The following is a 23,858-nucleotide window of genomic DNA, read 5'->3' on the forward strand; positions in this document are numbered from 1 at the left end:
AGTCGAGTTTTTCAAAGAAAATAATCGGAGAATAGACACTGTCTTTGGTCGCTTTTGGGACTTAAGTTGATTCTATGGACAAGTGAAGATGTGAATTGAAGTGTGGTGATGTTGGATTAATTTTATGATCTTCAATTTGATTCAATTAGAAGAGAATCATGTGAAATTGAAGAATTGGTTGCAGACAAGACTTTATGCCTGGAAAATAAAATTGAAACCTATTTACTAGGTTATGGGAGGTTGGAGTTAGTGGAAAACGACATCACCTTATGTCATTGTGGTTGGAGCCAACTGATGAAAGCTTGACAAGTGGCAAGTGTTAATTGGCTCCCAAAAAGTGGGGCTCTCCCATCAATCTTCTTCTTCTTCCTTGAGAATCGGATGGGAGGGAAAAGGGGGGAGGAAAAACCAGCGACCGACCGGCCTCCCCTTCGCTCGACGCACGCTTGCACGCCTCCGGAGCCGCGCCGTTCGCCGCCGCCGTCGCAGCCGCGCCTAGCCGCTCGCTCCTCCGCCTCTCTCCCTCTACCCTTGCGTCGTTGAAGCCCTCTCTTCTCCATCTTCGGTTGCTACTCGTGTCCTAGCAGCAACCCGAGCAGCCATGGCCGTCGCACGTCGCTAGCCGGAGCTCCTCGCCGTCATGGTCGCTGCTCGTTCGCGCGCACCCCGCACGGGCTAGCTCATCGTTCCGCCTCCGCCCGAGTCTCCAGCCGTGTCATCCCTGCTTCGTCCGCGCGCCAGCAGCCATCGTCCGTCGTCCCGAGCTGCTGGAGCTCGTCCCCGCCGCCGTGAGCCGCCGTTGACCTCCCCACCGGCCGTCCAAGCCCTCGCCGGTCTCCTCCGCCGTTCCTCTGCCCGAACCGGCGCCGGATCCGCCCTTCTCGGCCCCAAATCAGTGGCTGGAAAAATGGGTATTGCAGCCCGCTCGTGGCCCGTTTTGGCCGCCTTCCCAAGCCCGGATGCTCGGCCCGCTTTGAGGAAAGTCGATCCCCTCGTCGTCCCCGTCGTTTTGGTCCGCTCGGCTCGCTAATATGGTGAGTTTAACTCACTAAACCTTGATTAGACGGTTAATGATGCCCTAAGTGTGCTTAGCCTAAGTTAAGTAAGCTTAGGTGGTTAAATTAGTTTATTTGGTTGATGATTAGATTATGGTGTTTAATTAAGTTAAAGTGTGTTTAGTTTAAAGTTAAGTATGTTTATTTTTAATATAAAGCTTTGATGTGACATAATAGGGTTTTATTTTTGAATTATTTAGTGATTTCGAATTCTGGAATTTATAATATTATATTATATTCCGAAATTATTAAAATATTATTAATTATAAAAAAGAAAAATATTTTGACCCGGTTCTTTCGTAATTTCGTCCGATCGCTAATGCGTAGTCGGATTTTGAAATTGATGATTGGATATTATAAATTGAGCATGGATCGTGAAAAATATGATATTATTAATATATTAATTTTCAGAATAAATTTAATTATTTAATAAATTTCGAAAAATTATTTTAGGACCCCAAATTCTTAGAATTTCGTGCGATCGATCGCTATGTATTTAGAATTTGAATTTGATGATTGATTGTGGCAAATGGAGTGTGATTGTGATACATAGGGATTCTTTATAAAATCCTAAGTGTAGAAGCTGATGGGAGATTGGACGTGATATGCCACATATTAGAGGTCGCGCCACCTGTGGCCGTGATATGCCACATATTAGAGGTCGCGCCCAATGGGGCCGTGATATGCCACCTATTAGAGGTCACACCCAAAGGGCCGTAAATTGCCACCCGATAAAGGTCGCGCCTGGGGCCGTGATATGCCACCTATTAGAGGTCGTGGTGCTCGGTGGGGCCGTGATATGCCACTGATAAAGGTCGCGCCTGGGGGCCGTGAATTGCCACCGATAAAGGTCGCGCCTGGGAGCCGTGATGCCACCGATTCTAAAATCGTGGCCGAGTAAGGCCGTGATTGAGATCAATGATTGATTTGCTAGAATGACATGTAATCGGCCAAGTCGATTGATCGATGAGACGATCCAAGTAGTTAAATTGTTCTGATGATGTGATTGTGCCGCAGTTGTTTGGTTATCATAATTGCACGTGGTTGAATTATATAAATTGTGCTAACCTGCAGATGAAGGCTGAGGCGAGGTAAGTCTTTTGTGTGATGTGGCTAGGCCACCCGGGGCGTATTTTCTTTCTAATAAGGGTTTAGGGGGTTGAACTTGGCCGAGACATCGTCTCATCTCGGTTGTGGGATTAAAATTTCGTCCTCGGTGGACGGAGCGGCGGATAGCTTTGGTTGGCTTTGAGGAGTTGCAGAGGTGAAGCCATAAGGATTGGAGAGCGTGTCCGATTTGTAGGTCATATGACAGTTCATTTTTAAGAGCCGGTGTTTTGTAGACTTTTGGCTATAGGCCTTCGTCTATAACTCCGTTGGTTTGTGTAAGTGATTGGTTGTGAAATTGTTTCTTGCTTTTCTATCCCATATTTTATTGTCAGGGGTTTTATAATACGTTCCGCTTGCGTAATAATAAATGAATGGGGTCGGCGACACTACCTGGGAATGTCGCATTTGCAAGACCATGGTGGGATGTTGGCGCGCTCGAGGTTCGGGGCGTGACAAGGTCTGTCTCAAGAGGGTCATGACACAACATTTCCATAGTCAAGGGGGGTAAATTACTGAGAATTGGAGAGCGGTTGGATTGGGTATAAGTTAGGTTCGAATATGGATTGCTAAAATTGTATTATATAAAAATAAATTAATATGAAGTAAATGGGTCAATTTTGTCATATTTATTTTTTACCCTTTCAAACATAACCCAATTCCCAATTTGATGATGCTTTCTCAATTTACGTATTTTGATTAAAGCGGTCAAAAGTGACTTTATTACATACCCTCCTTTTTGGACTTTTTCACTTTGGAACCCATTTTTACATAATTTGACATGATATTAACCCACTCCAATACATATGAGTTCAAATATGGGTTTGTGACCCATTTTTGACACCCCTACTTGCATGCTGCAATTAAGGAAGCCTTTTGGGTTTTGCTCAAGATGACCCTCCGATGCTGGGGTTGATTTAGGGCTATGGTAATGCCAGAATCGTCGTCGCTGGTTTGTGTCAAGTGTATAGCAACTGTGGGAGCACTCATTTTTTGTGCCGATCACCGAGCTTCGGCTCCCAATTTGGAGAATATCCAGTCAACTTCCAATGATGACTCTTCTCATGCTTGTCCTTCCCATAGTGGTCGCATTTAGGTTTTCTTGACTGTATATTTTCTGCTCTTCCAACCAGAAAAAGGGCAAACTTAACCTTTTCTTCCCTTCCTCAGATAATTAATTGTTGCCGCTCCTCCTGTGTGATCATAAAATAAACTTTACCAAAGGACAGGAGTGGCTCAAGGTTGAATATTTGCATTGAGGCCCAAATGAAACTGGGGGATCTTCTCCACCTCTTTCTTTTTCGCGTACTTCGTAGCTCCAACACATGTACATTATGGGACATCATTATAGTCATTGACTTTTATCCCATAAAACCTTCAACTTAGCATAAGTTTCCACGATCAAGACCCCTCCTTGTTGTAGTGGCCCAATCTCGATTTTGATGTCGTGGATGCAAGGTCCATTCATTTGAGTGAATCTCCCCTTTGGCTCATCCCACATTGCCTTTCTACATATGCCAAGGTTCCCTGTAAACTCTTTATGAGGTTCCCTGTAAACTCTTTATGAGGGAATTGAAAATTCATGAAAGTTATCATGGAATTACAGACGTTGTAGGCATCAAATTCGAGTGCTGTTGGATTCAGCTAGTGATCAGCCAATAAACTCATTTCTTTTTCTCCTGCAATATGTTTATCATCGCCTTCAACCATGATGTGTAGTTTTCTCCGTCATCATGCACGGAAATACGCTTCCGAGATTACTGGGAAAATACGCTTCCGAGATTACTGTAAGTGTTGAGATAAGATGGTGAGGAAGGGTCCATCCATCTCATCCTCGATAATGCTTCCTTAGCCATATCATGAAGGACGGGGAACATGCCTAGTGTGTTTTAATCTCTCTGCTATGATACCATAAGAGAATTCATAAATGGCTTCTATTACTTGTCGTGGAGTTCAAAAATAAATACAAGATATTTCTTCTCGGCCGCGACGCCACCTGCGCTCCCACGACAGAGCAAAATTCTTGTCTCTTATCATCGTTCGGTCGCTGGGTTGCCGGAAGAAATCATCCTAGCCCGCTCGATAATGTCGATCGGTTGTCGCGTTCGGTCCTAAAATGGCTGCGTGTTCTATCGTCTGATGTCGTGTCATGTCGTCCGACGTCTTCTGCTGCTTTGTCTCCAATCTTTCAACGGCTCAGCCGGACGTCGTTTCCCAAAAATCTCGGCCACACGAGCGACCCAGTTCTGAAAAGTGACGTCATCCTACGTTTCGATTCTTGTACACGAGGGAAAGATAAATAATATATTTATTTTATTGAAGTCTTTTCTTCGGAGAAAATATCGGGTGTCCACGCACACACCCTGGGCCCCACTCTTCTCTCTCTCTCTGGCTTTTTTTTTTCCAACTGCTCCTGTCGCTCTCTCTCTCTCTCTCTCTCTTCTTCCTCCGCCTTTCCCTCCCCGGCCACCTCTTGATCGGCACCGTCTCGCCGCCGGTCGGGAGTTGACCTCCCTTCCCCGCCTCAACCTCTCCCGCAACCGGCTCACCGGACCCCTCTGTGTCGTTTTCTTCGAGGCGCTCGGCGAGCTCCGAGTCTTCGACCTCGGCTTCAACGGGCTATCCGGCGAAATCCCCATCCTTCCCTGGGACAGCGCCGTCCAGAACACGGATTTTTCCAGCAACGCCTTCCGTGGCGTCATCCCCCTGCGATCTTTCAGTCTGGGGGGAAGCTGACCAGCTTCAACGCCAGCACCAACCACCACGCAGGCGCAATCCCATCGCCGATCTGTGACGCCACAAACCCCAATCAGTTCGCGCCTCGTCCGCTCGCTCGACTCGTCGGGCAACGACCTGAGCGGCGAGATCCTGGCCGGGATAGGGAGTTGCTCGGACCTGGCGTTCTTCCGCGTGGGCTGCAATTCCCTCCCTGGGGAGCTCCCCGAGGGGGATTTCGCCGGAGAGCCCGTTGAAGCCGAGGTCGAGGACTCGGAGCTCGCCGAGCGCCTCGAAGAAAACGACGGACAGGGGGCCGGACAGCCCGTTGCGAGAGAGGTTGGGTTTGGGTGAAGGAGGTCAACTTCCCGAGCGACGGCGAGACGGTGCCGATGGGGCGGTGGCTGTGGAGGGAGAAGCGGAGGATGGACAGATAGAGACAGAGAGAAGCAGGAGAGACAAAGGGGAAAACATAATGAAAAAGGAATCTGAAGTTTTTGAAGAGTGGGACAAGCATATACCCGCGACGACAAATTAGTGGTTCTTACTTTCCTCGAGGACCGATAGATATCTCCATATCAATATCATGTGTCAAAAGCTTGTAATTCGATCCACGTAATCTATATAACTTAAACGAGAATTAGTGGCAATGAGCTTTGATGAGGAAATAAATGTCAATTTCTTCGACTGTCGAGGTCGAAGGTAGCATTTGCAGTCGATGTAAATTTATCTTTCCACAAGCAACCTTCTCCATCCTTGATTGGATGGTTAAACGAGAAATTGATTAGTTAATAAAACCCTTAATCAATGCTGGATTAAAATGCTCATTTGTTTTTTTTTTCTTTTACATCGGTAGTGTATGCCCTAGTTTTCATAACATTATAAGTAAGCATATATAATACTAATCCATTCAAGACCACTCTGTCTCTATGTCGTGGTGGCACAAATTATACATGCTTTTCCCCTGCCTATTAGTCACCGAGTCTTAAGTCATTCGGCTGTCCATGTGAAAATCACGGCAATAGAAAGAATTCTCACATTAAAATGTTTAGAGTTAAAAGGAGTAATTGATAATATCTAACTGGTCATTAGTTTTATGGCTTAAACTTTTGAGAGCAATGGCATTAACTTCATGTCTTAAACTTTTGAGGGTCGGTCCAAAAAATTGTCGGTGGGCTCATATAATAGGCTTCTTCTTGGATTTTAGTGGAGGCACGACTCGCACAACCCTGGATGCGTTAATAGTACGACCTTACTTTCATCCTTCAGTTCATGCAAAACAGAAGTCAATCCATGAGAATAACTTAGATGATAATTCAATGGGGTTATGTATGCACATGGATGAGCGAGAGTAGAGAGAGATGAGCTGATCAAAAGTAGTAGACGCCAGGTCAAAAGAGAGTCGCAAGGGTTTGGTGGGGGGTTTTGGGCCCGGGAACGAAGGTATGGACAGACGAAGCTTCTGCGAAACGCGTATGGGAAAAACGGGGTTCCAATGCAAATGACGATGGCCATGCCGTAATCGACAACTTTCCTCTTAATTAACAATAAACCAACTTCTGGGTTTGTTAATGCTTATGTGTCTGGTTAGTTAATCTCTAGTAAACGTTGGAGTATCTAAATTGCCGTTGAGAAATTTACTAAAATAGTGCCGCACGTGTACATAATTTAGCTTACTAAGATTTGGTAATTACATATTTGATGTCTTTCTTTGGTCGTACATGGCATCATAAGTTAGTTTCCATCTCTTTTTCTTTTTCTTTTTTTTTACTTTTGACTATTCCTCTAGTTCGATGGGTTTGCTCAATACTGTGGCCCAAACGGATTTGAGCACCCGTTGAAGTATGTACACAAAATATTATGCTAACTAAAAAACAGAAAGCAGATACCCCCTAATATAATTATATGAACCATGTGCTGTTGAATATTGAAAGGAGATCATATGGACCCCGCATGTCCATGACATATATATAACTTCGTTTGGGATCCTCCTGGGAGCCGTATAGATAGAAAATCCACTCACTATACAATCAAGAATTAATCTCTCACTACACCCAAGAGTAAAATTATGTTCAGACCCCACCATGACCAGTTATCTCAATCCAACAGATGGATTGAGAAGATCTCATTCTGATTCCTAATCATAGCAAAAAGTGCATTAGCTTCCACATACTTGATTCGGAGATCGGTTCGTTGGCCATCCCTTTTCGACGTCGTCTGATTGACAATAAAGGAAAAGTACCTGAAAGTTCCCATTACAAACCCTGGTCTAAATCTTTCTGATATTTGATAGAGGAGGGAGAATGATCCAAAACTGTTAATGATGATGATATAAGACTTTGGTCCCATTTGTAAATTTGTGGGAAAAGACTATTTAATCCAGTACCTTCATCGTGAGATACCATGTATGATAATAGGACAAGAAGTAGCTGTTGGTTCCCATCTTCCCATCAACTGAAGGTTTAGGCCCCTAAACTTTTTGGAATTAATCACTTTTCTAATTGATGATGGGAAATAGTACTTCATTTTCTACACACGAACTTCTTTCTACGTGATTCGTTTCTTATTTTGTAGCTTGCAAAACTGTTTCACAGCGAGTTAAGAGTACTTCGGATCCACACTTTTAAACATGCCCAAGTACTGTACACGAATTACCAAGGATCGACCGGGAAGACTCAGTCCATATCTTAAGTGGAGTAGGATTATTCGAGAGTTTACATGCCAAAAAAAAAAAAAAAACCCATAAGTCATCTGGGTTGTAGACTTGCAATTTGGTTTAATAATCAGTCGACCAAAGTACTGCATAACTGTTTTTTTCTATATATCCCACGTTTTTCTTCGTTGAGAAGTCAATTACTTACTAAAATGAAATTACTTATGCACCAAAAAGAAAAGTTACATAGATCATGTACCATATGTCTAAAATACAACTACCTGTCTTGACTATATTAAATGTAGGATCTAATGTTTTTCAATCAAAGAATTAGAGTGATCTTCGGAATCGTAGATTTTATATATGGCCATAGTTTCTTTCAAACAAGAAAGAAGTTAGAAAGAACCAAAAATAACAACTCGCAAAAGGAGGCCGTTTCAAACTGAAAAGACCACTTGGTCACGTGAGCAGCCAATAAGAAAGAACGAACGAATGACGACAACTTAGAAGAGTAGACTGGTCAAAACCGCAAAAGGAATCATTTGCTCGCGCGAGCGGCTCCTTAATGTCCCTTGACAACCTTTTAATTGGTGTTTTGACCGACTTTCTTTTTACAATAATCCAAGATATCTGTCAAATATTTTAATATTAAATCACACATTCATATAATAGCTTTAAATTTTTTGAACCTTTAACAATAATTATACAAAATTTCACATGATATTGAAGTTAATTGACAATGACTTCATAAAACTTTATAGTATATCAAAGTTGATCCTTCACATTAAAAAGCATGGTTTGACAAAAAAATATTGTAAAGTGTGAAATAAATGGGCGGGTTTTAAATGAAATTGCACACAAGAGAACAAAAAAAAAAAACTCCCCCCATTTTGATTGTTGTCTTCCCAGTGAAACCATTTTCATCATTTTACAAATATAGAAGAATGAACAAAAATCAAATCCATTATAAATCTATACGAGCAGCCTTATCCAAGGCTCTCCAACTTGCTCATACATAGTTGGCTATGATCTTCGGTTTGCTCTTTCCTCTTCCGGTTCAACATATCTGATAGTAACGAGTGGATCCAGTTTTCTGATTGGGGTTGGGTCTTGCCTTGCCTTTCTCCATGCATTCATACTGACGACTAACGAAGACACAAAAGAACAAAAAACAATGCTACGTGGAACGTAGGCACCGGAACGAGCACATCGAAACTTCCAGGAAATATTCATCACGACCTGCGAACACACCGCACGACTAACCTATAAATATGACCAGTCCACCACATCTCATACCCAAGCAAGACCAACTCTCCCTCTTTCTCTCTCTCTCTCTCTCTCTCTCTCTCTCTCTCTCTCTCTCTCTCCCTCTCCCCCTCTTTCTCTGTCTCTGTCTGTCTCTCTGTCTCTGTTTCTCTCTCTCTCTCTCTCTCTCTCTCTCTCTCTCTCTCTCTCTAAAATGTACCGCAAAGAAAGCGCGATGGATTACATGCAGGAAGAGAAGGAACCAGCAGTGAAGAGTCGAAAGGTGCCGCTTCTTCCTCCCCGGCGCGGTCGCATAAAGCGTCTCTTATTCGCCCGCCTGTTGCGAAGCTTTATAGCCCTCATCGCTAAAACCTTGGGCTCTCTTCTCGGCCGCGACGTGACGTGCGCTCCCACGTCGAATCAAACGTCGCCTCTCGTGTCTTCGCTTACTCGCTAGGTTTGCAAGAAGAAACCGCCCCTCGACCCGCTGCATGATGTCGATCGGTTGTGGCGTTCGGTTCCTGAGATCTGTGTTTGTGTTCTGCTTTCTGTAATAGTTCCGCGCGGGAAAAATGGCTACGTGTTATTCGTCTGATGTTATGTTATTTCGTCCGACTTCTTCTGCTGCTTTGTCTTCAATCTTTTCACCGGCTCTGCCGGACGTCGTTGCCCAGAATTCTCGGCGACACGAGCGACCAGTTCTGGAAAGTGACGTCATCCTATGTTTCGAGTCCTGTACATGAGGAAAACATAAATAATATATATTGAAGTCTTTTCTTCGTATAAAATATTGGGTTGCACGTGCACATCCTGGGCCCCACTCTTCTCTCTCTCTCTCTCTCTCTCTCTCTCTCTCTTCTTTTTTTTTGGTTCTTTTTTCATCTTCTCCCGGCCACCTCCTGAACGGCACCGTCTCGCCGTCGCTCGGGAAGTTGACCTCCCTCACCCACCCTCGCCGCGCGCGATTCTTTCAATGAAGAAGGCATCAATCTATTTACAAGCAGAGAAAGTCCTCGAGCGACGTCGCGGCGCACGAGCCGCCGGGGAGCCCAAGCGAGGGAATAGCCCGCGCGGAAGAACGCCAGGGGGATCTCGCCGCTCAGGTCGTTGCCCGACGAGTCGAGAGAGCGGACAGGGTACGAACTGACGGGGTTTTGTGGCGTCACAGATCGGCAACGGATTGCGCCCGCGAGCTGGTTGTCGCCGGTGTTGAAGTGGGTCAGGTTTCCACTCAATATGGAAGATCGAAGGGGGGTGGAGGATGATGCCGCGGAAGGCGTTGTCGGAAACTTCATGGTCTGGACGGCGCTGTCCCACGGCAGGAAAGGACGGGGATTTCGCCGGAGAGCCCATTGAAGCCGATGTCGAGGACTCGGAGCTCGGCGAGGGCGGCGAAGAAAACGGCGGAATGGGGGCCGGACAGCCCGTTGCGCGAGAGGCTGAGGTGGGTGAGGGAGGTCAACTTCCCGAGCGATGGCGAGACGGTGCCGATCAGGAGGCGGCCGGGGAGGGAGAGGCGGAGGACGGAGAGACGGAGGCAGAGACAAAAGCAGGAGAAACAAAGGGAAGAAAACGAAAAGAAAGTGGGATACGCATGTACACGTGGCGACAAATTAGTGGACTAATAATATGTATGTCTGACTGGGCACTACTCGAGGACCGATGACTATCGTGTGCCAAAAGCTTGTAATTCGATCCACATTTTTCCCCTTACGTGGAGAATTGATGACAGTGAGCTTTGATGAGGAAATATATGTCGATTTCTTCGATTGTCGAGGTCGAAGATGGCGCTCAACGTTGATGTGAAAATATCTTTCCGCAAGCGGCCTTCTACACCCTTTATTGGATGATTAACGAGAAATTGGTTAGTTAAATAATACTCTCAATCAGTGGTGGATTAAACCGCTACTGCAATTTATTAATTAATTACATCGGCAGTGTATGCTCTAATTTTCGTAACATTATAAGTGAGCATATTCAACATTAATCCATTCAAGACCTCTCACCCTCCGTCATGATGTCTCTATGTGGTCAATGTTGCAAATTATGTGTTTTTCTTTTCCTCTTGTCTATTAGTTACCAAATCTCAAGTATTTGGTTATTCGTATGAAAAGCTGACGATTTACCCATCATGTTACTAGAAAAAAACTTTCACAATAAAATGTTTTAGAATTAAAAAGGAGTAATGGATACTATCTAGCTGGTCATTAGTTTTATGGTTTAAACTTCTAAGGGAAAGTTGACTCAAATAGATTGTTAATGGGCTCAAATTATAGATTCCTTCTTGGATTTTTGTGGAGACATGACTTGCGCAACTCCAGATGATTTAATATTATAAACTCGCATCCATTCTTAATTTCACGCGACACAAAAGTTGATCCTTGAGAATGACTTAAATGATAGTTCAAGGGTTATGTATGCACATGAATGAGAGCGTAGAGACATGAGTTGATCCAAAAGTAGAAGACGCAATGTCAAAAAAATAGGTGAAGGGGTTTGATGGGTGTTTTGGGCCCGGAACGAAGGCATAGACAGACGAAGCTTCTGCGAAACGGCGTATGGGGAAATCAGGGTCCCAATGCAAATGACGATGGCCATGCCGTAATCGAGCACTTTGGTATAAATTAACCCTAATAAACTTCTGGGTTTGGATGATGCTTATTAGTCCGATTAGTTAATTTCTGGTAATTCTCTGAGGGCATAACTTGTAGAAAGATTTAGTAAAATAGTGACGCACGTGTACAAAATTTAGGTTACTAAGATATGGTAATTACATATATGATGTCTTTCTTTTGGTCGTGCATGGCATCATAAGTTAGTTTCCATCCCTTGTTATGACTTTTGACTGTTCCTCTAGTTCTATGGGTTTGCTTAGTACTGTGGCCCAAATGGATCTGAGCGCCATTGAAGTATGTTGGCCCAAAATAGCCTCTAGTTAGCAAGAGGGCAATTGAGTGTTTGATCGTTGGTGGTGAGGACGTGCAAATCTAGAAGGCAAGCTAACATTGGGCTGAAGCAGTTGGGCTGACCACCCCAAGCCCCGATATGAGTGCCGGACCTGCATGCTATAAACAGGAAAGTTTTACGGGTTTTACTCAGGAGGGCCCTATGATACGTAAGTTAATAAAGGAAACGTGTGGAGTAAGACAGTAGGAGAGAGCTGAAAGAGGCGGGAATTAGACATATCACGCTGTTGCCCCACTATCTTCTATTCATAGGCCGCTCTAAACGTGACCCCCATGAAAGTCCCTTCGACGGGCCGTGCGACTAGGCCTCCCTCTCATTTTGGGCCATCTCGGTTTCATTTGAGATTTACATACTTATCAAGCAAGAGAATGCCATTGGTGTGACAAAATAAGACCGCTTGGGCTTTTCGTGCAAAAACCGAACCAGCTTGGCAACTCTGAAAAGGGTTATTTGGTTGCTGTAGAATCGGAAATGTGAATCAGTGATCACCATGCACAATCCCCCTCACGCACAGCGAAGGAAAAGAGAGAGTTGAAGGACTACAAGGTGAGAAGGGAAGTTGAGAAAACTAAAGGAGTAGATTCGAAAGGGAAACAAAAGTAAAGGTGTAGTTTCCCCTTGCACAACTCCTCCAATGGCTGCTCGTATTTTTAGGTCACTGCATTAGTTGAATCGACAAGTAAACCAGCCGAGAGCTACATGGACGATCAAGTAAAACCCGTTTTGTTTTCCCTCTCCTTATCTCCTCTTTTTCTGCTACTGACCACAACATTACCAAAATGGTCGGAGATAAGTGATTGTTACTAGAGTGTGCAAAATAGATTGCCCGAATCAAGAATAACGTAGATCAGATTGAACTGATGATTAGGTCTGGTTCCCGATTCCTAAAAGTGGAATCAGTGTTTGACCGGTTCGACAGTGACCTAATAAATATACTTATTATTATAATTATTTCTTCAAATAATTTAGTAAAATGTGAACTAAACTCTATCTTGTCTAGTGGCATCACAAGTTGCAGCACAAATAACTCTTCACTCATTGTCACTTTCATTAATATCTTAAGATTTGTCACTCTCTTGTTGTGCACAAACATTCTTTAATGGGAAAAAAAAAAAAGTTACCAGTTCCATTAAAATGTACCGGACTAGGAACCGATTACTTTTGACTAGCAAAGTATAGGACCAAATAATTATTTGAATTTGATAAATGATCATTAGTTTTCCTTCGTTTGATGATAGATGATCAAAAACGTTTTCGATATTTGAATCTCATTGGAAAATGATTTCAATCTCATGACTTTATTGCAGGAAAAAATCGAATTTTAATTTTTAAAAGAAAAGAAAATAATAAAATAATAAAATAATTTTTAAAATAAAAATAATAAAAATAGATTTTAAATTTTTTTTATAAGAATAAAAGTTTCATTAACCAATGATTCCTATGATCCTAAGACTAGGAAAATATATGGGAAAATGCTTTTTGGTTCTTTCAAAGGGAATTTATTTTCCTGAATTTATAAACTTTGATAGAAAAACCTAGATAAAGTGTGGTTATCAGAGGTGCTAATTCATAGCAATTATTCAATTAAGAATACATGTGAAATTTGGGTAGACTCTGAAACCTGTGATCAGTTAGGTTTCATGTTCCGAAGTATACATGGTTGGTTCAAGGTTCCAAAAATTTGGCTACCGGTTCTAATGGGTAAGTTCCAAGTTTCAAATAGATATTAGACCAATACTAGAATCACTCATTCCTAGTCATAGGTAGGATCTAATATCTTTTCATAAAAGAATTAGAGTGATCTTTAGAATCGTAGAATCTATACATGGTCATAGTTTCTTTTTTAACAAGAAAGAACTAAGAAAAAAAGCGCCAATTAAAAACCAGGAAAAGGAGACGGTGCAAATTGCCAAAGATCATTTACTAACGGGAGCAGCCAAGAAATAAGTAACTAATAAACAAACCACAGAGAATCATTTGCCACCCATGAGCAGCTCGTTAATATCCATTGACAGCATTTTTTTTCTTTGTATTTCTATTGAGAAAAAGTACCAAAAAGTCTAAATAAGTTATAAACTTTTTAATTGAACTAATTTAATTTTAAGCATTTTCACGTTTTGCCGGTTTGGTCAATCGAGTGAATTTAGGTTGGAATTGCTGACGTGAACTCTGGCCATTTGACGTAGCATGGCTAGCATTGAGTTACTATTCTTTTTCAATTTTTAAATATTTTTCTGAATTTAAAAATTCTCATTTCCGTTGACGACCTTCTTTTAGAACAATTCCAGATACATTGGACTAATTTACTTATTGGTAGGTAAAGCGACGTAGGGAGGAGATGGAATTTTCTTTTTATAGTCTCAATACGGCGGTTTTAAAATATGGGTCCGAATTTTGTGAAAACACGCAAATGGCCCTAAACATTATATATTTTCGTAGGTTTATAATATTCTGCATTTTCCATCTTTTTATATACATTACCTGCGCTGGTCTTCCGTTGACGCTGAAACATATGGAAGTACAGTGTCCACCCGAAGCATGATCCTTCGAGGAAGCCCCAACTCCAGAGACACATTTCAGTATTCGCCCACCGAAGACTAGCCCTATAAATATAAACACCAGATCTCTCCACCCAAGGAGCAAGGCAGCATGGGAAAGAACGCGGCAATGGCTTCCATGCCGGAAGCAATGGAAGAGAAGGGATTAGCAGCGATGAGGCGAGAGCTGCTTCTTCATCGTCATCCTCCCAGGCGCGGGCTCATAAAGCGTCTCATATTTGCCTGCCTGCTCTGCAGCTGTAAAGCCCTTGTCGCTAAGATCTCCGGCCTTCTCCTTGGCCGCAGGCTAACGTAGGCTCCCACATCGAATGACGAGCCGCCTCTATTCTCTTCGCTTGCTCATTGGTGTTGCTGGAAGAGATCATCCTGGACCACTCGATAATGTTGATCTGTCGTGGCGTTCGATTCCTGCGTTCTGCGTTTGTGCTCTTCGTTTGTAGTAGTTCCGCGCGGGAAAATGGCTGTGTGTTTTACGTCTGATGTTCTGCTACTTGTTTTCGATCTTTCACTGTTTCAGTTAAACATGGTGTTCCAAAATTCTCGGTAGCATGGGCGACTGATGTTGGAAAGTAACGTCACGTTCGGTTCATGTACACGAGGAAAAGATCCATACAATACATATAATTGTCCAATGAATTGTCGCCACGTGTACACACTGCAATTTCTTCTCCCGTTAATCTCTCTCTTCGTCCTCCGCCTCTCCCTCCCCGGCCACCTCACTGCCTCGTGGTCGCTCGGGAAGTCGACCTCCGTCATCCACCGTCCTGCCGCGTGATTCTTCAATGAAGAGGGCAACGGTCCAGTTAATTCCCAATAATGTTTAGCTATGGAGCCACAGAAATTGTTGGAAGTACAGATTAAGAACCCTGAGATTGCTCAAATTCCCAATCTCGTGGCCAATCGGGCCGTCGATTGATTCACACCCAGAGAAAGTTCCTCGAGTGACATCGCAGTGTGCAAGTCGTCAGGGAGCTTACCAGCAAGGGAATTGCAGCCTGCACGGAAGAACGCCAGGTCCGAGCAGCTCCCTATCCTGGCTGGGATCTCGCTGCTCAGTTTGTTGCCCGACAAGTCGAGCGAGCAGGCAAGGTGCGAACTGATGGGGTTTGTGGCATGACAGATCGGTGATGGACTTGCGCCTGTGAGGTGGATGTTGCTGGCGAAGCACGTCCCCACCGCCCCCGCATTCCTCAAGAGCCCCCCCACTGGTCGCAGCTGCAATGTCCTGAGCCTCGTCCGTCTCTAGCACATCGCCTCCCCTGTCGCCTCCAGAGCCCCATCAGCGGCTATGATTCATCAACTGACTTCTCTCTCTCTCACGCACGACGGCACTGACACAGCAATCAAGCACAAAGTCTACACTTGCATCGGTCTCCTGGGGAATCCTAGCAACATTTACCATGGCTGCACCATCTCTCTCAGCCTTGGCAACTTCTGAGCCTCAGTTCGAGATCATCCCTCTGACGAGTTCATCATCACACCTCACTCCGTCTACTTTAAATTTCTCAATCATCTAGTAAGGTCCACCTCAATGTGTGCGTGATTTGGATTTTGATTTGATTCTTCTGGAACGGCATCTATTGACGCCTAGAAGTTGTGTGGACACCATTTTCACTGAAATCATGTTATGGATCTAGTTGTTTTTAACTTTATTGCGATCTTGATTTGTTTCAATTCTCTTGCTCGTGCTTGAGTTTTGGAAATGTGGTTGGAAGTTATGTTCTGCTGAGTTGATCTTCAGGTACAATAAGTCCATGGATTCCATTTTAATCTCAACAAGGTCGGATTTGATCTTGTTTTATCTTTTGCGTAAAATGTTCTAGGCCTGTCCAATAGATAGCGACTTGCTCGGTGCATGTCATTGTCTGTCTCTTAATTTTTCAAAAAAATTAAATTGGACATAGTCTAAATGTTGGAGGAAACAGGATACATTCTCGCCTCCAAATAACCATCTCGCTGCCATCCCGAGACGATACAGGCTGGGCACACTCTCAGAGTCGGGATTGCCCATAATAGGATTAGGCAACTCGCTTCAATCAAGAGAGATTAAAGATATAACTGAGGACAAGCAGGCATTGCAAGAGCATCAATAGCCGACCACCACATCACTAGACTTTTCACTGCACGAAGCAATGGTAATTAATAAATGAAATAAATTCCCAATCTGCCGGGACTCATCAATGCTAACTAATTCTTCAATGTGTTAAGATCGATGTCATTCAAGCGGGATGGCACTACTTGTATTGGTTTGAGAATGAATCAAGCTTTTCGACATTCGTCCTCCAGAAGCTTTGACTGCGGTGGCCCGTCAGGGCAGAAAGCAACCTCAGCTCATCCACTGCCAGTGAACTTTGGTGCAACGCCCACTCGTCGGGCCACCTCCACCATCTCTTTGTTTAAAGCACCAAGGTATTCATCTCCAGACATGCTCCTGAATGAAACCACAAAAGTCTAGTGACTTGTGGTTACAAGCGATCAACCTTTTCCATGAAAATTCACCTGTATAATTCAAATAGACAGGAAGCATTCTAAAAAGAATGTCATATTTTAGCAATTCACGTTGCATAAAATGATTAACGAAACAAACCAAATAAACACCTTCAGAAGATAAAAAACATAAGGACCCTAAACACTTTACCTGACCAGGGACATATGTCTTACAAGAGAGCTTGGAATTATTTCCATGAAAATCGATGCTGCTTAATTGCAATAACTCTGAAAAACTTTACAAAGGGCCATGAGCAAACGAACTCCTCCATAATAACCTTCGCGTTGTAGCCAATTCACCTGCGTTTGCATCCATTTCGAGTCAATCCTCTCAAACAGCGAAAACATACAAATAACTCGCCTAAAAAAAAAAAAAAAAAAAAAAAAAAATCTCAAAATACAGTTGCAAAGACCTGGACACACAATGCTGCTATCACGTCATTCATCAACTCATCAGAGCACAACTTTCAACCACATTTTGAAAACTTAAGCATTAGCAAGAGAATTGAAACGAACTGAGATAGAGATAAAGTGAGACGCAACTAGATTCATGATGCGATCACAGTAAAAAGGAAGTCCACACAACTTCCTGGCATCAATTGACCCCAATCCAAAAGAATTAAACCAAAACCCAGATCGCTCATACATCAAGGTGAACCTTACCAAAAATCAAGAAAATTAAAGTGGATGGTATGAGGTGTGATGACGAACTTGTTATAGGGACGCTATCGAACGAAGGCCCAGAAATTGCCGAGGCTGAGAGATAGGGTGCACGATAGATGTTGCTAGGCTTCCGCAAGAGACCGATGCTAGCGTAGACCTTATGCTCAATTGCCGCGTCAAAAACAGCCGGGGATTTAGCACCATTCATGGCACGTTGGTGTGATCGTCTCTGCATGAGAAAGAGAGAGGGGAGTCAGCTGATGAATCGTAGTCGCCAATGGAGTTCTGGAGGCAAAGGGGGCTCGGGACCTAGCAAATGTGACCGGCGCGATTCTTGGGGGAGGTATCGTGCCAAAAAGCTCGAGACCCAGCAGTTGCGACTGGCGGGGAATCTTGGAGGACGCAGATGCGATAAGGACGTGCTGGAGAAAGGGGGAGAGAGAGTGTGTGTGTGTGTGTGTCCTGGTTGTTATTCTCTAAGAGACCAAGTGAAGAAGCCCTTGAAAATTGAAAAGATAAGAGAGAGTTCTAAGCAGGAGATTAAGTGTAGGCATTTATTTTTACTTGTTCTCAAATCCTTTTTCATTATCACCGTAGTCAGCAAACCAGAGGAGAGAGAAAAGAAAGCCTCCAGTTTTAATTTTTTATTTTCCATCTGATCCGTATTAAAGGACATGTATCGCCTTTTGAGTAGAGCTGACTAAGCTCACATACGCCACATGGGCTGGTGACATGGTGACTATAAATCACTAAATATTTTTTTATCACTTGGATGACTACTCAAGGCCTGTACGATTAGAGTGCAGTCAATGAGTTTCCTTCGTCTTAGCCTCTGTTTATTTTGCAAAAAACATTTTCCTCATTTTCTAACATTTAGTTCGTTTAGGAAAGTAATTCAACGTAAAATATTTTTCTAGTCAGCCAAATATCTATGCTTAAATTTAGAAAAATGATTTTTCTTTAAAAATTCAGAAAACATATATATATATATATATATATATATATATATATATATAAATGACTAGATATCGCCGTTAAGACCCGAAAGTCTACACTTAGGTACGGAAACCCCCATCTTAATTCTTGGCAATCGGGACCAGTCTTCAATGCTTGGGCTCAGGTCCATCGACAATAGGCTCGAAGCCATCATGCTTGTGCCTGATGCCCTTACACCCAAGCCTAGGTCTATAAAGGCTGTGTGTGAGTTCTTAATGCTTAAGTTCGGTTCCTTGGTTAACGAAATGTTCGTTCTAATAAAAAATATTTAAAACATCAAAATTTTATTTTATTTTTATTTTCGTTCATTTTCCTTTTCCTTCCCAACGACCGGTCACGGGTGAGGGACAAGCTTGCCTAAGGCTGGTGTTGCTTGAGCTTGCTCGAGGTGCTTAGTATTCCGGGGAGGGGCTTAGCAGTCAAGATGGATTGTAGAGCAATCAAGTGGACAACTTATCTTGAAAAAAAACACGAATGAGTTATCGAGTCTTAAGTTATTCGGCTGTCCATACCAAAAGTTAATGATTTACCCATCACGGTAATAGAAAAAGTTCTCATATTAAAATGTTCAGAATAATTCATGTCATCAAATAATTTGAGTAGCCATTATTCTAGATTTAAACAAATTAAATATTCGAATATGAGTTGAATATATTACTTGGATAACCATTTATAACATTATTTTTTGTCCACCGTTTAAACTTACATTGGAAGTCAAATTAACAAATTCCGCTAATTTGTATTAATAGAATTATAAAATTATATATTTCATATAGTTCATAGACTATTTACAAAAAAAAAAAAAAATTATGAATTATATTAAATAAATTAAAAATTCAATGATAATATTATATATTGGATTAAAGTTCACAGATCAAAGTCGAACAAATCAAATACTCAGGGATATATTTAGTCAAAATTTACTGATTATGTATGTTATTTTTCTCATAATACAACTACGTGTCTGAACCGTGTTAGATAGGATCTAATATTTTTCCATAAAAGAATGAGAGCCATCGTTAAAACCGGGCTTCCGATGCATGGTTTCCGGTTTCTCCTGAACAAGAAAGAACTGAGAAAAGAAGCGACAATTAACAACTCGGAAAAAGGAGGCGGTGCAAACTGCAAACTGCGTAGATCATCTGCTCACGTGGGCGGCTAATAAATGACCCACAAATGACGAACTCGGAGGAGGAGAACGCCAACCGCAATGAATCATTCGCTCACGTAAGCAGCTCGTTAATGTCCATCACCAACCTTTTTTATTCATTTGGTGTTTCTTTCCGTCGTCGACTCGATTAATTTAAAGTATCAAACTCCTCTGAACTTTCCTCGAAATGTACGTTTTGACCAGCAAACATGCCGAACGACTAAACCTATAAATATGATCACCCCATCTCTCCATCCAAGCAAAGACCGAGCCTCCTCTCTCTCTCTCTCTCTCTCTCTCTCTATTAAAAGCACGGGAAAGAGAGCGCGATGGCTTACATGCAGGAAGCCATGAAAGAGAAGGAACCAGCAATGAAGAGTCGAGAGAGGCTTCTTCTTCCTCGCCGGCGCGGACGCATAAAGGGTCTTGTGTTCGCCTGCTTGTTCCGAAGCTTTGAAGCCCTCGTCGCTGAAATTCCGGGCTTTCTTCTGGCCCGCCACATGACGTGCAGTCCCACGTCATCCTAGCCCGCCCGATAATATCGATGTGCTGTTGCGTTCGGTTCCGGAGTTTCTGTGTTTGTGTTCTGCTTTTGTAGTAGTCTCGTCCGATGTTCTGTCATCTCATCCGACTCTTCTGGATACTCGTTTTCAATCTTTTCACTGCTTTTTAGCCGTACATCGCCTTCCAAAGTTCTCGATGATGTGGCCGATTTGGGAAAGTGACGTCATCCTATGTTTGATAATTTACATTTTTATATGGGGCGCCAGGTAGGATGCCACGGGGACACCCTGGGCCCCACTCAACAGAACTTCGGATCCCTTTCTCTTTCCCTTGTATTTGTTAGAATCTTTGCCCCTTTAGGGCCTGTTTATTAACCATCTAAATAGTATCTGATTTTGATTTTTTTTGTTCTCGGAAGCTGTTTGGGAACATAATCGTATTTGATAAAATTTTGTTACCGGAAACAAATTTTTATTTTTTTGTTTCCGGAAGTAGATTTAGAATAGAATTAAAAATAAAAATAAAAAGTTGATTCTTACTCCCGAAAACAAATATAAGAATCAAGATCATATTTCTCTTATTCTTCCATTTTTTTCTTCTTCATCTACTGCCATCCCACAGTTGCTGTTCACCACTACCTGTCACACCTGGTCGCCAGAGGCTCGCTAGGCTAGGGCAAGGTTGAGCCTCGCCGGTGGCCAGGTGGGCCTTGCCTAGCCCCGGTGAGGCTTGCCTGGCCACCGATGAGACTCAACCAATGAGGGCTGGCCTTGTCAAGGATCAACGATGCTCCAGTGAGGTCGCCAGGCCCTCGTCTAGTCGATCGCTAGTCCAAATGATCGGCCACCCGAAGAAGAAGAATATGAGAGAGAAAAAAAAAAAAAAAAATTATTTAAAAATTAAAAGAAAATGATTTGGAGTAGAAATTTTGAGCACGATACCAAACACAATTTTATTCTAGAATCATAAATTTTGGATAGTTACCAAACAGGTTAAAATGTTTATAAATTGTTCTTGGGAATAGAATAAAAAAGAATTATTTCTTATCAAAATTTGTTTATGGGAATAGAATCGTGTTACCAAACGTACCCTTACTCTCGCTCCTTCCTCCTCCACCTTTCGCTCCCGGTCCACCTCCTGAACGGCACCTTCTTTGTATGTCCAATTTTTTTATTTAATTGTCGAGTTCAAAGGTAGAATTCACCGCTGATATAAAAATATCTTTCCACAAGCAGCCGTCTACACTCGTCATTGTATGCTCTAATTTTCATAACCTTATTAGCGAACACATATACCGCTAATCCATTCAAGACCTCTCTCCCTCTTTCATAGTGTTTATATCTGGCGGCGGAGCAAACGTGTTCTCTCTTTCCCCTTGTCTATTAGGGTTCGGAAGCGAGTCACTGAAAATCGAAATCAAAATTCGAAAGAGGGGCGTGCGAACTTTATTTTGGAGCTTCATCCAAGTGGCCGAGTAAGGTTTTGAAAATTAACGACGTTATTGCCAAACTACAAAATCCCTCTTGAACGAAAAACGTCAACACAAGCGTTGGCTTACGTAGGAGAGACCTTACATGATCTGTGTATCGAAGATTAATCCTTTCTATATTGTTGATCGTGAGTGAGAAAAATTCTAAAGGTGGAGGTGCATAGTTTTTTTGTAGGGGCTCAGTGGTCAAGATGAATTGGTCTAGAGCTAAATTATAAGTTGGTTGTCGATCTCTTTTATGACTTTTGACTGTTCCTCTAGTTCGATGGGTTTTGCTCAATACTGAGGCCCAAATGGATGTGAGCACCATTGAAGTATGTTGGTCTATATAGCCTTGTTTCGGCAAAAGAGCAAGTACATTGTGGCCTTGTTGCTAGGACATAAGCCATGCAAGTAGGTTGATTTTGGGCCTAAAGCCTGAGATCCATATCCATGATCGCCGATTGCAGAAATTGTTAGGCATTGATTGCAACGGCGATTTGAAAGAAAAAACATAAACTTCTGAACAGATTGCGTATATCATGCGATGATTGCATGTGTGGAGTAATTGATTAGAGGTAGTGAGGACGTGCAATTCTCGAAGGCTGCTAACATTGGGCCAAAGCTGTTGGGCCGATCCCAAGGCCCGATGTGGGCGCCGGACCCGCACGTTATGAACAGGAAAGTTTTCTGGATTTTACTCCGGAGGACTCTCTGATATGTAAGTAAAATAAAGAGTAAGGTAGAAAGAGAGAGCTAAAAGAGGTAGGAATGAGACATACCACAATGTTGTCCAGCCCTCCTCTATTCAAAGGCCGCTCTAAACGTGATCTCCAAGCGAGGCCCTTGGATGGGCCGCACAGCTAGACATCCCTCAGCTTGTGCCATCTCGGTGTCATTTGAGGTCTATGTATTTATCAAGTGAGAGAATACCATTCACGCTACCAAATAAGACCCTTAGGTTTTTTTTTTTTGTGCAAAAGACAAACCAGCTTGGCAACTCTGAAAAGGGTTATTTGGTGTTGTAGAATTCAGAAATGTGAATCATTGATCATCTTGCACTATCCCCCTTATGCACAGCGAAGGTAAAAAGAGTTAAAATACTAGAAGGTGAGAAGGGAAGTTGAGGAAACTACATGAGTAGATTCGATGAGGTAACAAAACCTTAAGGGGAAAAAGAGTAGATAGAAGACTTGCCTCTTGACCATCTTAGTTTTCAGCCTCCGATGACTGCTCATATTTTTTAGGTCACTACATTAGTCGAATCCACAAGTAAGCCAAAGTGGTCCGAGCTAGAAGATATTATTTTGTTTTCGCCCTCCTTATCTTCTCTTTTTTTATGCTGCTGACCGCAACATTACCAAAGTGGTCCGAGCTAGAAGATCTTTTCTGTTGATGGCGACAAACAATCAAACTCTCTGCACTTCTGACTAGCAAATTGTAGGGCCAAATACTATTTCAAGTATATTATTATCGACCACCATTGCAAAATAGTATCCCCAATGGACCAAGGAGATCTTCTTGGATATTAAGACCTATTTCTAGAGATTTCCCTCGTCCCAATCTATGATACTCTTATTTTTTATTTGGGTGATAAAGCAAGCAGCTTCTCTTTGCAAAAAATTTGACTTTAGTCATGAGGGAAATACCAAAGTGAATATTAATTAGATATGTACTTTAAAAAAGTTGATTTCTTCTTTTATGTGTAAGTAATAAGAAGGGATTTTTTTTATTGTTGAAGTCCATCATCGGGTGAAAATACTTTCAAGAAATTGTGGAAATAATGCGATGACTACATACTATAATCTCAATTAATACAATGAAGCCACATATATGTTGCTTCATATATTGTATTCCCAATTTAGATGACCTCATTTGGTTTCACTTTTAAGATCAGGAGGATTCACTACATGAATTTCCTTGAGTTTTGACAAAAGCACACCAACCATGTGATTTGTTGAAAATTTATGCATTTTCTACGACCAGGTAATGTAAAAATTTGCAATTGAACATTTAGATTGAAGTTTACCTAGGTTGATGTAATATCGACATGTAGCAATTATAAAGTCTTTATGAAGGTGCACCTATGTTATGTTTGTTCACTCGGTATATGATATGATATCATATTATACTCACAACTGATATCATGTTATACTCACAACCATTAAAGGATAGATATGATATCAAATTGTATTACTAATGCAAGAGTATCCAATCCAAAAATTTAAGTTGATATAAGTCGTACAAACTGCTTAGACAAGCCCATTCTCATGTGTAAGCTGGATTGAGA

At 42.3% G+C, this 23,858-nt stretch overlaps 1 pseudogene; it reads right to left on the minus strand.

The window, feature by feature from the left end:
- Positions 1-16,487: 16,487 nt before the first annotated feature.
- On the minus strand, positions 16,488-17,658 carry LOC120287511 (annotated as a pseudogene).
- Between the last annotated feature and the right edge of the window lie 6,200 nt (positions 17,659-23,858).

This window comes from Eucalyptus grandis, chromosome 8, assembly GCF_016545825.1.
Source record: "Eucalyptus grandis isolate ANBG69807.140 chromosome 8, ASM1654582v1, whole genome shotgun sequence".
In the NCBI taxonomy this organism is placed as follows: domain Eukaryota; kingdom Viridiplantae; phylum Streptophyta; class Magnoliopsida; order Myrtales; family Myrtaceae; genus Eucalyptus; species Eucalyptus grandis.